Below are 16,273 nucleotides of genomic sequence, written 5' to 3'. Positions count from 1 at the left end.
GATTAGCACTGCAGGGAGGCTCTGTAAGAAGCAGAATGGAAATAGCCATTGTCCTAGTATAGCTAAAATGCTATAAATATGTAAATAAGGACATAAATATGGATCTAGATGCTTACGCAATATTTCTTAACTCTCAAATGAAATAATTAACATAAGCTATTTTGATGTATCCATGCCTTTGATCTTTAATTATATCAATGCTACATTATTTAATATTCCATGACAAGTTGTCATAATCACATTTCTTTCAGTCTCATTTATTGCTTTCTCTAATTATTAAAGTGCCTCTTATTTGTGAAGTGTAGAAAAATTAGTACATTTTACTACTGACTTTAATGCACAAATCCCAGAGTTCTGGGGATCTCATACAGTTTGTGATGTAATAGTGAATTTTAACTTACAAAGATCAGTTTAAAATGATTAGTGAGCTACCTAGGGAGGAAATAGAAATGCTGTGGCTTACCATGAAACCATACAACTGTGTTCAAGCAGCCAAGAAATCCCCACCTTCAGGTTCCTCATTGGCTTTATTTCTTACCTGAGAAGAGTTTATGTACAGGAATGAGAGCACAAACTGATTTCCAAGAGACACAGACTGATGATTACTGCACCGTAAAGGTTTGTTTAACATGTACATATGGGGGGAAATGGAGCTTGATGATTTTTAGCATACTGTTTGAAATTCAATCCCTCAAGGGAAAGGAAAGGGCTGTGCAAACTACCAAAATCTCCATTAAATTCTATTATCCTCTGCAAAATATTGAAAAAGATGAAAATTCTAACTACTTACAGCAAGTAGCAGAGGATATTAAAAATAATCATTATATTACTCTTGAACTTACATGTGCATGAAATTATTTTACTTGTCTACTACTGGCTCCATGAGGCAGTTGAACAAGCCAATAGTTATTTTGTCTGCGCTAAGGCTCCTCAAAATAAATACATGCATACATATATACATACATACATACATATTTTCCCCATATAAGAATGTTCTTCTTAAGATATGATAATTTTCTTTTAAGAGCTTGAAATATTTATTGTAACCAATAGCCCAAGCTGAAGTCTGCCCTACAGCAATGTACTGAAAAGTTCCTGACAGATGGATTTCAAAAATTTAAGAAGCTGTAGTTTACCAGGGCTGAGGAAATGGGAACTAACATACCTTTAGCAGTGGCACTGCCTACTGCAAACTTCAGTGCTGCATAAGAATTTGATGTACCGAGGATGCAGCATCTCAGCTTCTCCCTTTGGATACCCAGTGTGCCACACAACATCCACAATGTATCTGCACCTCTGAAGCTAAGGTATTTAATCTGCTGTTTGCTGCAAAGTTGAAGTCCCATTACCAGCGTGAGGCACAGGGTGCATCCCTCCAGTCCCCACTGTGACAGCTTTGTGGTAGGAACATTTCACTTGCATATCTCTCTACTAATTGACACCATAATCAGATCTTTTTTTACATGGCCTCAAAATGACACTGCAAAGAACTAGGGCAATATCCTGCCATTAAGAAGGGAATGGGAACGGAATGTCAGCTAAGTGACGCAAGTATTAGGCCAGGTGGTGAAGAGGGCAGTATTCAGAAGGCAGAGCTGAGCCTGACCCTGATCCTACTCTCTTTAACATGGTCCTTATACATACCTGCATCCACACACAAGCTCTTCCTGAATAAGAGGAGTGTTCTCGGCTAAGCAGAAGTTGTAGCAGCAGTTTTTTAATCCTTTGAGTAGTAATGTCTCTGTGTAGAAATTATTTCTGGTAGGATCTCCTTTTGCCTTTTCTAGTAACGTTGACTTTATGCTTAGGAAAAAAAAAAGAAAAAAAAAGAACAAAACATTTTCTCTCAGAACCTGCCTTTGGAAGAAAATCTAACTGAAGGCAAAGAATGCCAGTTAGATTCTATTGCCAGCACCTTGTTGTTACTGCTTCCTAATAATCAGACTAAAAGAACGATTTTAAAAGGTAACTTTGAAGACATGAAGTGATAACCCGTGCTGATCTTTCCTCACTTATTCCCAACATTTTAATTGCTTCTAACTTTCAGGTTTCAGTTTCTGCTTTGAAATATAATATCCTAAGTTCCATCTTGCACTGATGCCTGCCTGAATTTTCAATCACTGACCCTGATGTGTGTTCACATGGTACAACCACATTACTGCCAATATATTAACCTTTGGGTTTCTGTGGAAGCTTAATTTTACCCTTCTCCTCTTACAGGGGAAAGGACAAAACAGAACACTACAAGCAGTGAGATGGTTAACTGGCTCCAAGACAGATGTTCATGTTGCTCTAATTTTGACAAAAGTGCATTGGCTTCCTGTGAAGCAAAGGATTGATTTTTAAACATAGTATTTGCAGACCAAGCACTATGTGGCTCAAGTCCAGCTCTCTTGAAAGACTTATTAACAGTACCTCACATTCTCTTTGTTCTTTTGAAAGTCATCAGCGGCTTCAGACACCCACTGTAGCTTCCTGTGGTTCAAATACTAGCGTTCTTTTAATGGTTACTCCTCTTATCTACTGAATGTTTACACTTTAGTTTTGAAAAATGTTCTTCAATAGTTAATTTTAAACAGCCAACAGGATTTTTCCATAAACAAGGTTTTTTTCAGCAATTTCTTGGATTTTGGTTTTCTTATTATGCAGTCATTGTATTTCGTCTTCTAGTCACAAAGCATACTTTAAAAAATATTTACCTGATGATTTTTTAAAAATTATTATGAATAATTAATAATTTTATATTGCTAACGATTTTAATTAGAATTATAGAATGGCTTAGGTTTGAAGGGACCTTAAAGATCATCGAGTTCCAACCACTCTGCTTTATATAATTAATGTTTTCTTTATACATTTTATGTAAGTTTATAGAATTGTCAGGCATCAGTATTTCCCAGGCTGCTCTGACACGTGCTGTAGCTTGAGGCTTTGTCTCTGGAATTATTTGAATTCTGTTATTAATACTCACTGACCTGGGAAGGCTGATTGCAATAGGAGAGCTATAGGAGTTGGCATAGTAAAGCAGTGCAGCTCTGCTCTTCTGCCCTTGTAGGAAATCCATGTGACTCAGCAGCAAGAGTCTGGGAGATGGACACGAGCAAGCTGGGGGTGAAGATAACAATCTCATAGCAAAGCTTTACAATGAATTAAAGGCAATATCTAAGTTTGTAATTTAACAATAAGAGAAAAAAGTCAGGAACAGGTTTTTATAGGATACTGGAGGCCAGTGCAAAGAGAGCCTTGGACTTGCTTTCCAGTGCAGGGAATGTTGGAGGCTTTTTTCAATTACAGATCAAATCAGGTAGCACATCTGAGGCAGTAGGCTTGGGCCTTCAAGTAATTGCTCTAGAGGTAACTCTTAAAGCAGCTTTGGTTTAAGGAGGACTTTGAATGCCATCCAGGTATGTGTGTCTATTTATAGGCACATATGTGTATATACAGATATGTAGAAGAGTGTAGAACTCTATGTATTTTTTCTATGAATATTACCCTGTGTTTGTCTTCAAACTCTCAATAGTTTTTGAGTAAACTTTATGATAGTAATATTACAGATGTGAGAGAGAAGGTGTAAGGCTTGCAATAAGAAATTTCTTTACATTTATACATTTAGTTATAAATCTACGGTTTATCTATGTACATATTTACTATTGTATTTATAAGTAAAACGTTCCACTCTTTCTTTAATTTTGTGTGTGCTAAATCAAATTGTCATCAACTTCAACACTGTAAACTGAGTTAAGTCAATTTATTTTTCTATTTCCATTTACAAATATACGTATTGTCATGTACATTATACTCCAGTGAGAGTTTCAGAAACAAAGCAATTCTCAGGGTGATTTCTTCTCCTTTTTTTTTTTCCTTCCATTTTTAAGAATATCTCAGAAAGTAAATTTTCTTCTCTATAACCAGTGAAATTGATCCCATTTTTATCATGATTTATATCTTCTAATTCCCCACAGCAGACTCAATCTGCAGTGTGTTATATTTGACACACTTGAGTCAAGGCTTAGATTCAAACTTTTGTTCCTGTTTAAAAGGCAGAAAAAGATGCTGGCACAAATTGACTGCCCCTCATTGCCTGAATAAAAATGTCACTCCTTTAAAACTTGGAAACATCAGCATGCAAAATACTACTGCAATGGGCTGTAAAAGGACAGAATGTACCTATGTTTTCCAGCATTCCTATCAGTTTTATTGCTCTTCATCTCTTACAGAATTGCAAAATAGAGCATAAGATTCAGATTATGTACTCAGAACGCTGAGAGAATGGTCCTTCATGGCAGGGCTGACTATATTTAATTTTATTATTTTAATAAATGCACAAAGGCTTGAAAATAAACAGTAGGAGAGTCATAGAGAAATGCCACAGATATTTAACAAATCAAGACTTATCCCTGCTACCTCTATGTTTATGTTAAAATTGGAATGAAAAAAGGAAATATCAGTTACGATTCAGACCAGAAACATTTTTTCATGGTGACTAATCATCATGAAAAATAGATAGGCATAATTTTAATACCAGTGCCTAACCATTCTTCTCTCAGGGAAAACTGCAGAGGTTTCCTTTAAAAATATAATGGGATATCACAGAATTATCGGAGTTGAAAAAGACCTCTGAAGATCATGATATCCAGTGCCCTGCTAAAGCATTTCCTATAGCAGATTAAACAAGAAAGTGTCCAGGAGGCTTTTAGGTAACTGCAGAGGACTCCAAAACCTCTCTGGGCAGCCTGTTCCAGGACTGTGTCATTCTCAAAGTAAAGAAGTTACTCCTCATGTTCAATTGGGACTTCCTGTGTTGCAGTTTTTGTCCATTGTCACTTGTCCTGTTGCTGGGCACCACTGAAAAAGCCTGGCCCCATCCATTTAACTTTTGCACTTTAGACATTTCTTAATATTTATCAGATCCCCTCTCAGTCTTCTCCTCCCTCCTCTTTGTTGCCCTTCTCTGGACTCCTTCTAAGAGATCCCTCTCTTTCCTGAACTGGGGAACCCAGAACTGGACACAGTACTCCAGATGTGGTCTCCCCAGAGCAGAGTAGAGGGGGAGGATCACCTTCCTCAACCCGCTGGCCACGCTCTTTTTAATGCACCCCAGAATACTGTTGGCCTTTGCACAGAGGGCTAATGAGGCTCTCCAAAGAGCATAATGTTGGGGAATTTTAGAGACATGGATAAAGCATATTTAAGAATACATGTTCTGAGTAAAGGATAAAGAAGGCAAAATAGATTTTCACTCACACAGAATAAAGCATGAGCTTTGGCTAGGGAGATATTTCTGTAGGGTATACAGAGGCTACAGCTCTGCCAAAAATTATTGCCTGCAGAAAATCTCACTTTGTAATTTCTGAAAGTATAAGAATGTTTTTTGCCCTGAAGCTTGTTTTCTTTCATGAAGAAGAGACTGTTTCATGAAGCACAGATCACTTTTGTAAGCGAAGGCTTGTTAAGAGTAAAATGTCCCCTATCACATCCCAGGGCTAGAGAAAATTAAAGATTCAGACATCTAGTGGCTAAGTGTTACAACATCTACCTTTTTAGCGTTTGGCCTCAACAGTATATGAAGTTAGGGATATAGTATCTAAGCACTGTAGTCCAGACACATTTATGGCAGGCATATCTATGGGCGCCAAGGACAAATGACATCTTAAGGAACTGCTCAGCGCTGCACATGGGATCCTAAACAGACAGTAATGTTTGGTCAGAGATATTTTTATTTCCCAAGCCTGCTATTTGCTCATATGGACTAGCTCTGTCATCTCCAAAATCTGAGAAAAGCCCCCCAAAATAATATTCTTAGTATACTTTACACTCTCACCCAGGCACCTGAGCCAAGATTGATCCTATCTCTCTTCATCTGATATCTACAGCAAGTAAGACATTTCTCTTTAAAATGAGACGACTGCTAAAAAGTATGGTGGGAATGATTATAAACATACATATTTTATACATGTAAAGTACATCTTATCTAATTCAGTTACAACATTTGTGCAGGAAATGAAAAGCTCTATTTATCTTGGAGATTCCCTAACTTGTTTCTAGTTCCAAAATTTTTTCAGCAACAGGTGACATGGGAAGCTGGCAGAATGGGGGCATTTGCCATCCCCTCATCTCTAATGTCAGGAACAGATCTGTCAACCAGAACTCGATTTTTAGCAAGTGCTCAGTGTAATTAGGAGGAAGGATTCTTGGATGCCCATGACTGAGAAACATCTGCTTTGCACTTTTATTCAGAGAGTGATGAGACACTTGAACAGGCTGCCCAGAGAAGCTGTGGGTGCACCATCCCCAGAGGCATTCAAGGTTGGGTTGGATGGGGCCCTGAATTTATCACATGAATATTGTAGTATATTTTATTGAGCTCAGGATTATTAACTTTATCCATGGGGCAGCAGTTCTAAATGTAATTCTTTTAGAGGAGAGTTCTTGTAATGTTGTCATCTCTCACATAAAAGCATAAAGCTTGGAAGATGTACAGATGTTCCAAAACTGACTTAAGACTACAAGATAATAAAATACACACAAATGGCCCATCAAATTTGTTGGTTATCTACTAAAGAAGGAGCATTTGGAATGTACATTGGAGTACAGAAATAACAACAAATAAGGAAATAAGGCAAACACAACATGTAGCTTATTTTTGGAACACTAATTTCAATTTCTCTCTCTTGAGAACTGAATAGGTTGGAATTTACATGTAAGAATAGGAATTGGTATGATACGAGATGTATAAAATGGTGAAAGGTAGGATAAGCATATGAGCATTCACCAAAAAAGGGAAGCTGCACAAAAACAAGGAAGATACAGCAAAATAGGAAAGTACTGGTTGAAAGGAATAAAAACCTGTATGTAGAATGAGATGCATACTCCATAAAACAGTTTCAAGAGGACAGAAGACGAGCATAGGAAGAAGAAAAGGCTTTGCAGACAGGGTGCAAAATCCAGGGGTTAGTACAAAAACCTTCTGAGGTCACTAGGATTGTTTTGCTCTGCTTTTTGAGACATTCAAAGATCTCTATCTCTGAATTGCAGTCACTGGCAGCAAGGGGAGGTTGTTACTCCTGATAGGATTGACATTATGGGAGATGCACAGAATGAGCTATTTCAAGAATAAATAGGGTATTCTTACTCTTTCATATAGAAGACTGAAGAGATATCTGTTCCAACACCGTGTGCAATTCTTCTGGCCTGTATTCAGGAAGATTAAGTGGAAGTGTAACAAAATGTCAGAAGAAATGGGAGCCTTGCTTATAGAGTCAATGAAAAGTCCTAGCAAAACAAAAGCTGTGCTTAAATATATAAAAGACAAGCATAGAAAAAGAATTTCTTCTCGGTGCTATCTAAAGGATAACACTTGTCAAAAGACAAATAGAGATAACCTCAGTGTATATGATTTTATGCTGGAAATTAAAAGCAACTTTTGAACCCTCTGAGCTTTGAGACAGAAGAAAATCAGTGCTGGGAATTTAACTGGCTGCCATATGTATCCTGTTGCAGGACTGCAGAAGGGAGTGTTTGATCTACTTGCCTAAAGCAGGAGGTCTCTTTCTGCCTGTTTTCCATTTCCTTGAGAGTCTGAATTCACAGCAGAGTTTTTCAGCTACATGCAGTGGAAATCAGTTTCATTTTTCAGAAAAAAAGAATCTTTGTGTTTACCTTCCCCAAAGTTGAAATGTGCACATTTGTATCTGTGTAGCCTTTAACAGTTTTAACATGTGAGTAGATCAATAAGCCAAACAGTTTTAGCGGAACAAATAAACGGATTTTCTTAGTAAACGTTGCTAGCATGTTCTACCTTTTTGTACAGATTTTTGAAATCTGCAGTGAATGCTTAAAACTTTAAAGCTAATTTTCAGTAGAATGTATATTCTTTAAAATAACCTTTCATTCAGATGTAACTTGGAATGGGAGATCGTTACTAGTGAAACTTGAGATCATTTGGGGCTTTCTACATAATTATGTATAGTCTAAATATTCTCTTTATTTCATCCTGCTTATATATTAATTGAAGAACGTTGCTACTAACACTATACTGTCTTGTCCAGAGTTGTTAATTCTACACAGTGTATTTGTGATTTCACTGGGGTGTTGATTACAATGGTTATGAATTAATTTATGCATTGGAATGAATTTTATTCACAGGGAATTGTGATGACAACTACATTACAGCTGCACTGAATTTCTGTAAGGATTTTCTTTCAACTTTCAATAATACTATCTCATTCTTTAAAAAACAAATACTATTTTTCAATTATAAGCATTAAAATAATAGATATGGGAGGGAAAGAATATTGCTATTATATATTTGGGTTTACAAGAAGAAGGTCAAACCTTTGTTATCACTATATTCTCTTTGGGAAATTGAGAGAGGCTATATTACTTGTAAGGTAATTAACATTACAAAGAGATTTATGCAGTTTGAGTCTAATTTTCTTTTTTCTTGTTTTTTAATTTTTTAAACCTGATGCTGTGGAAAATAGCTTTTCACTTATGCTTAATGTTTTAGCACCTTCTATTATATGTATTTTTGTTTTCATAACAAGTTAATAACCGAACAATAATCAAGCAATAACCAATTCAAGTTTATGATATATTCAAATATTTAGACTGGAGGACAAATAAATATAGTTTTCTGAAAACTGTATAAAAATCACTGTTGAAACTCTGTTTTGAAAAGTCTTAAGCCAACAGTGGAAACAAGTGGAAATTATTTTCTCCCCACAGCAGCCTTAATTCTCCAGACTTACAGACTTCTCCAGGTGTTGTTTTTCTTTCACAGCTTTATGCCTTTGTTTGCCCTCCATTTTTATTCTGTATTTACATGGCCTTTGTTGTTAAAGTAATGAAGTTAACAAGCACCTGACAGCTGTACAGCAGGTACTCCAACCCCCTTCAGTGCCCAGCAGATATTGCTTAGTGCACATCCATCAAACTGGCACCTGAAGAAGCCTAGGAAGGATGCTGAGTCTTAATGAAACTTTGACAACAGTGGAAGAGCCTTCAGAGATTTGTCCCCGAGTGTAACATGGGAAAAGGTAGCAGATTGGTTCCCTCTCTAATTTATCATTTGTCAAGGCTTCAGGTATATATATATATAGTTTAATCATGACTTTTTCATTGTCTGATATTCTGGACTTAATTTCCATGTTGCGTTATGTCAAAACAAAAATAAATCATTATATGGAAGCAAAATATCTTTCTGTAAGAATGATGTAAGAAAGTGAGCTTTTTTTTTTTTTTTTTTTTTTTTAGGCATGTATAGCTATTTAATTTTATTTTTTGTATTCTAAGCAGCCTGGATTAAATAAAACCACATAAATTACTTATTGTTCATTTAGTTCTTGCTGCATTTTAAAACAAATGTTCGTAAATTTATAGAATATAATTTAAAAATGTCTTCTCAGGACAGTATGTTTTGTAAGAATACACATTTAAATGGTAAATCTAAAATCCCCATTCTGGCAAAAAAAAAAAAAAAAGAGAATACTGGCAAATTAAAAGTAAGCTAGCTGTAATATTGTCTTCCCCCCTCAAAAACATATTTTTATATGTTATATGTTTATATTTCATTCTTAAGGATCTTCTCATTTTCCAAAGATTGAGAGTAGTTTACTGTAAGATATAAAGAGACTAAACTTTAAGAGTGGTCTAAAACTATTTACTTCTGCAAAAATTATCTATGGTCTTTCATCCTCATTGAGTAATGTCTATGTAAGGCCCAAAATTAAGAAAAAAACAACAAAATAACAACAACAGAAGAGGACCTCATATTTCTTACTTACACATATAAATAAACAAATAATATTTTGAAGTGCTGTTCTTGCTGTCAATTCCTATGTCTTTTGAATATCTCATAAGATGGTCAGGTACCCGTCAGGTACCTAGTATATGAACATGGCTGTAGCATTTTAATATCAGGCATCTTTTTATTTATTATTTATTTATTTGTTTTAAGTGATGGAATACCTGTGAGGAAATTAAAGCACATAGGCAATGATCATATAAAACTTGGATGATCCTTATCCAGAAATAAAAGGCATGGCTAAATTTCACAATCTCTTCTTATCCTGTTTTATAATGTCTGTGAATATAGAAATAAAAGGATACTGTGAGATACAATACTGCTTTGTTATTGACATTAAGAAAAAGTAAATATATCTGTGTCTTATGCTTTCAAAGTATGTGACATTTACCTGTTTCAATAAGTCAGCCTGTGCTAAATTCCTTTCAGATCTTGGCATTTTCTCCTCTACTTTTCTTCTCAGTGCTTCCTTTTCCATAACAATTTCTCCTAGGGATTTTTTCCTTGTTATTCTCATCTCTACTTTTCCTATTTTTGTTCACTTTTGTGCACTACTTCTCCTTTTTCTGTTTCCCATTCTGGCCTGTTTTTTTCTGCCTTTTTTTTTTGTTGTTAAGTTTCTCATCCTCAGCTACTTCTTCATTTCCTGCTTACATTCCCTTTCATTTCCCCAGTCTTATAATTTCTTTAGTTTCTCTTTATTTAATTACTTTCTTTTTTTCAATACCTTTGTTAAAGAAAACAAATGTTATTTGTTACATTTTATATATTCTGGGGACTTTCTCCTTCTCTGTATGGAATTTCAGTACAGGCTTTCTTTTGTTTCCCCTTTGTACTCTGCTTTCAAATCAGTCACTGAAAACACTGCAGATATCATGAGCAGCAATTTTAGAGGCAATGTCATCATAATTTTAGGAGGTAATCCCAGCATGTCCGTTTCTTATGCATGGTTATGTGTATCTTCATTGAAGATATGCACATGATTATATGGCTCTGTGGTGCTGTTCCATTACTATGGTAACACAGAACATCTACCATTTGTGCATGATGGGGAATTTGGGAAGTGGCCCCTTTTATCTGCTGAAAGTACCTATAATATGTATGTATGTGTACCTAGAATGATTTGAAGAAATGTACTAGTGATGACTCCACCATTTAGTCCATTAAAGATGTGGAATTTGAACAGCATCTGCCTGTGTAATATATTTGCCTATCTATCTATCAATCTTTCCATCTATCTATCTGTTAACAACCTAACCTTAATATGTTCAAATAATAGAATAAACACATTATATCTGCTTTTTTAATCTAATTTGAATTATACGTATGTTCTCAGGAAAGTTTTTGGATGACAGTGCTTATATTCCGCACTTAACTGTGAAATCTTTTCTAATGCTTAACTGACTGATAATGGAAGACTTCTCCCTGGAAAGGAGACTCTGATCTTATAAATAATGCCAGAATTATAATTACAGTCAGTGTTCCATAGTTAAAGCCAGATTTTAAAATATTTTAAAAATTCATCCATAAATTCTGACAAATATATCTGAATAACACACAGAGGAGGAAGAGAGCTGCGGGCTGTCTGAGGTGGGAGAAAAGTCTTTCATTGATGCCAGGAATTAAAAAAAAAAAGTAATTATTACAGATCGTTTGAGGCTGAATGCAACTTTCTGCAAAAACTGTGAAAATCATGAATGCACTGGCTAGCTAATGGCTCCGTAATAGATAAGCTTTTCTGGGAAAAGCTAGGGCTGGTAGCAACATGAAATTTTGCCCAAGTTACATAGTGAAAATGAGGATTCTTAGTCTCTTAGAAAGCTAGTCTCCCTAGATGAACATAGGAATAGAATAGAGGCAAGTTTACGTGACAATTTTTTTCCTAATATATATATGGTGATTAATATATTTTCACTAGGAAAATGCTTGACTGTGTCACATAATCACATAATCACATAATTATATGCATGCTATTTCTTTATACTGGACCTAAACCCATCAGGCTAACAGATTATTTTGGTTCTTACTGTTTGCTTTTTTTTCTTCACATGTACTATGACAGCAAAATGTTTGTGAAACAGAGGAACCTCAAATAAGATCTAGGGGTTTAGGAAAAATGTAGGCAGATCGCTGTCAAGTGTAGTGCTAAAGAGGCTTACAGGGAGGGGAGAGGTCCTCACTGCTTCTCTCCCTTTCTCCTTTTTGATAGCCTATGTGCTATCAAAAGAAACTCTGATGATAAATGGCATAGGGCAGCCCAGGGGACCAGTATCTCCTGGGAAGTACCAAAGTGTAATGGCTGTCTTTGGTCCAATTAGCATTTCTCTCTCTACAAATCTCTAAAAAAAAAACCAAACAAATATTCTGTTTACTTCTGTTTCTAGTTGCTGAATTGTTAGACTTGGTTATTACAATACATTTCTGTCTTTGATACCGTAGTCACATACATCTTTGGTTAAAATTTTTGGGGTGCAGGTATGTGAAGTAGTCCAATTCACCGAGATGCCTCTTAGAGAAGAGCCATCTTTGGAGGAGCTGCCACATTTGTGGAACTTAGCTGGCATCAGCAGACATCAGATTGCTCAGAGTGGGTAGGTTCTTAATTTTCTATAGCAATACCAGTCATTAAAAATCAAACATCTGTTTCAGTTTTGAATATATTATAAATAGATGTGATACATTTATAATATCTTTGGTTAATTTTTTCCTTTCACATTCATCATCTTTAAGATAATTAGAAATATTTTAACTTATGATTTTGATTTAATACCAGGTACTTCACCTCTCTAAGACTGAATGATACAAATTACATAGCCATCTTTCTTTGAGCCAGGAAAGGACTCGGGAAAAATAATCTAAACTGTAAGTCCAAAGGCAAATAATTTAACTTTTCATCTAATAATCTTCCAAGATCTTAGAGCTACTCTGCAGTGCAGTGCCTGAAGCTTCTCACAATAAATAGCTTTCTTCAGGCTCAGAAGATGTACTTTTATTTGACCTTCACCATGTCTGGGCTAGTTGCTTCCATACACAAAAAACTATCAGCCAGTTTGGGAGAGCTGTCAGGGAAAAAAAAAGATCCTGTGTTTATAAAGCAGATATTAGTAAAAACAGACACTGGATTTGCAGCTGTTATTATCCCCCATATTTATTTGTGTACCAAAACAAAGAAACAAGGAAACAGAACAGAGTGTTTTGTAGATGAACTAGACATAAGACTGTAGAAGAAAGAAGCAATAATATCTTTTCATTTTAGTTGTTCTTGTTACTATCGTACTTGCTACTATTCTGTAATTTGAAAAGCCTTTTAAAATTTAGGCAGTCTTAGGAAAACCTTCCTTTTACCTTATAGAGAAGTATCAATATTAAATTTGAGAGAGTAGTATTTCCATGTAACACAGTAGAATAAACATAACTTAATAAACAAAAAAGACAACATATTGTCTTTTTTGACTCTCTCCCCCCCACCCCCTTTAAAAAAAAATCATTGAAAACCTGAATGGTGTCTGAACTTTATTATTTTTATAGAAGTTGATAATGTCTCTCTTATCATTCTCTTCTGCATGGTCTCATATTCTTTTATTATTTTTATTATTGTTGTTGTTTTTGTTCTTAAACTACTCTTGTGTGTGGGGGGGGTTTTCATAGAAAGTTTTCCATCCTGTGCTTTCTGTACAATTTTAACTTTGCCTGCTGTAATCTCCTCAAATTACAAATTTTTGATAAGCCAATGTTCTTGACAAGATGGAATTTTTTTTTTTTCTAAATTTATTAATGAAATATTTTGGAAAATAATGGATCAATTCAAGAACAAGGTGGATTCGACTATGATGTAATTCACATCTAACTGGCCAGTATTTCAAACCAAGTAAGTGACTGTGCTATATCTTTCCAGATATCTTACTCACAGTGCCATGAGATTGACTTACAGCAGGCTCTTGTAAGTCAAAGCCAATGCCTAAATCTTCTCACAATGGAAAGCTTCTCAAAAGGAATGTCTTTCACAGGTGCTCAAGCTAAGCTACAGGCAATAGATAATGAATTTGTCAGACTGGTGTGTCTTAAGAAACATGGATGAAAAGTCAAACAATTCAGTACCACAGTACTCAAGAGAGTTCATTCAGTATTCACAGAGATATAAAATAAAGCAGTAGTAATGAAAATGGAGGTATGTATGGGACCTTTGATGCCACAGTTAATGAATAACTGGCGTTTACTGGCTTCTGTAGTACTGCAGTCAGGTTAGTATAGAGGAACTGCTGAAACTATATTGATTTGTGAAGAGGCTTTACCAGTGCAACAAATATATTTATCACCACATCCAAATTTCCTGTGCATTAGTTTTACTGGCATTGTGCAGATGGCAGAATAATTTTTTTGTGCACTGAAGCATATTTCAGCTCAAATAGCAGTGCATGCAGGTGGCTGGAGTTGAACAGTATTTCCACTTAAGATGAACCAAAACCAAACAAATGCCTAGCTTCATGAAGTACTTGTGCAATTCCTACAGCATCCCTGTGCTACTTCGACCAGTATGTCATCCTGTCTGTCATTAGATGTGTGCAGGCTGACTTAGGTTGAAATAGCAACACTGGCGAGGTAAACTTGATTTATCCTGTGTACTAACTGGATTTGTTTGAATGTGAAAAGATTGATTTTAAAAAGAAAAATGGTGATTCTACACATATATACTAGTCAAAGGAAAGGAATTAATCTGAACATGTGTTATGAACTTAATCAAAGCAAGTGTCTGTGAGATATATGCCACACGGCCAGAATTTCAACAATCAGAGAAGCCTTATCTGATCCATCAGAGCTTCAGGGAAGACTTCCATAATTCTCTTGTCCACTGATGTGGGAAACTGGTATTTTTCTATGTAGCACAATGTCTCTGTGTATGTGATTTCATATGCCCCAACAAACTTGGTCTAAGCTCTTGCTGAGATAAACTCAGTGAAGTCACTGGAATTTCATCATGTTACTTGCTAGCCTGCTGGTTTGTCCAGTATGTTTTATGATTTAACAACAAATACAACATTAGAGAGAAAAACATAAGAGATGAACAGTTTCAAGCTGAATGGTAACAATCACACTCTTAAAATAATTTATATGTAAGTATGATGTCATTAATAACATAGTCTAACTTACCAAATAATGGCCTAGTATAGCTAGACTTGGAGTTTTAGAAATCAAGAGGGACTTTGCTAGAAATCTGAGGGGGTAAGTGTGAGGAAAAGAACAACAGTGTTTTCTATTGTGGTCTGAATTAGACTGTATTTTACTACCAAGGTATCAATTATAACATCCTTCAAAAGATCAAAAACAAAGAAATCCCTTCTGAAATTAAAATTTGCAGAACAAGCTATTTTCCATTCAAATTTGTTATTGTCTGCCAGGTTTTCACATAGTTTTGATACAAAATCAGTTACATTGGAGAGAAGGGTTTTTTTGTGTGTGTATGTCTTAGGTTAATATTATCTTGGATTACTTCTGTACATTGTTTAGTAGCACTGAATGCAAAGAAATGATTAATCAATGAATCATACAGTAAGTAAATTAGACAGTGATATTCTGGCTTTTATGCCACAGGCATTGTTGTGTACAAAGAGCAGGATCCTTCCTCCAGAAAGGATACAGAATTATGTAAGCTCATCTCAATTCAGCCCCAGGTACCTACACTCCCCACCGGCAGCAGAGTATTTAATTTCTTGGAACATTTCTATTATTAATTTATCTAGAAGAAACAATCATCATACTTTTTTTTTTTTTTTTGGCCTGCTCTCATGATCACGTTATTAAAATCTCTGAAGTCAATCAGATCTATACTGATTTCTCCTAGGTGAGAATTTTACTCTGCCAGCAGACAGAATAAAGGAAATACATTTATTTCAGGACATGCATATATGTATATGTATAATTCTTCAAAGAATGTATTTGAACAAAAAAACTGTAACTGGCTATAGTCTTGAGTAAGAAACCTTCTTATGAGCTTTGTATGATCATGCTGTTGAAAGGCATGCTCTGCTAAAATACTTGTTGCTGAAATCAGTTACAAAACAAGAAAGGATTTTTTTTAATGATAAGAAAACATGGATTAAGATCTCTGGAGATATATAGCAGAAACTACAGTAGCAGTCTCCCCTTAAGCCGGATAAGAAAGCCTATTAGGCAGATGGCATCACACAGGAAAAAAGTGATCAAGCTGTGAGAAAGAGAGCCAGATCCACTTAGTGTGATAATTAGAAAAGAAAGAGCCCCAAAGGAAGTGCAAAATAGTAAAATATAACATCACAGTTGGAAAAAAAGTGGTGGAGATTATATTTTGGATCCAGGAAAAGGTTAGATTAAGACAGAAATAAGGAAAGCCTATGAAATTAGTGGGGAGAGTTTGGGCTGAAATTGTGTTATGTGTTACGGGATTATAGTTCACTGAAAACGGGACTGATCTGATTCTTGTCTGGTTCCAGTAGC

General features: G+C 35.4%; 1 long non-coding RNA gene across 1 annotated transcript in view; it reads right to left on the bottom strand.

Annotated features, from left to right (window-relative positions):
- Positions 1 to 463: 463 nt before the first annotated feature.
- The window catches only part of LOC128072679 (uncharacterized), a 29,009-nt gene continuing 13,199 nt past the window's right edge, over positions 464 to 16,273 (bottom strand). The window contains exons 3-5 of the long non-coding RNA XR_008202395.1: positions 2,973 to 3,102; positions 1,645 to 1,803; positions 464 to 538 (exon numbers count right to left, since the gene is read on the bottom strand). This is a non-coding gene — a long non-coding RNA (uncharacterized LOC128072679). The remainder of the gene's footprint in view (positions 539 to 1,644; positions 1,804 to 2,972; positions 3,103 to 16,273) is intronic.

The sequence above is a fragment of the Tympanuchus pallidicinctus genome, unplaced genomic scaffold, assembly GCF_026119805.1.
Source record: "Tympanuchus pallidicinctus isolate F22 unplaced genomic scaffold, pur_lepc_1.0 scaffold10, whole genome shotgun sequence".
Classification (NCBI taxonomy): Eukaryota; Metazoa; Chordata; class Aves; order Galliformes; family Phasianidae; genus Tympanuchus; species Tympanuchus pallidicinctus.
The sequence above is the reverse complement of the archived record's forward strand: the minus strand, read 5'-3'. Positions and strand labels throughout refer to the sequence as shown.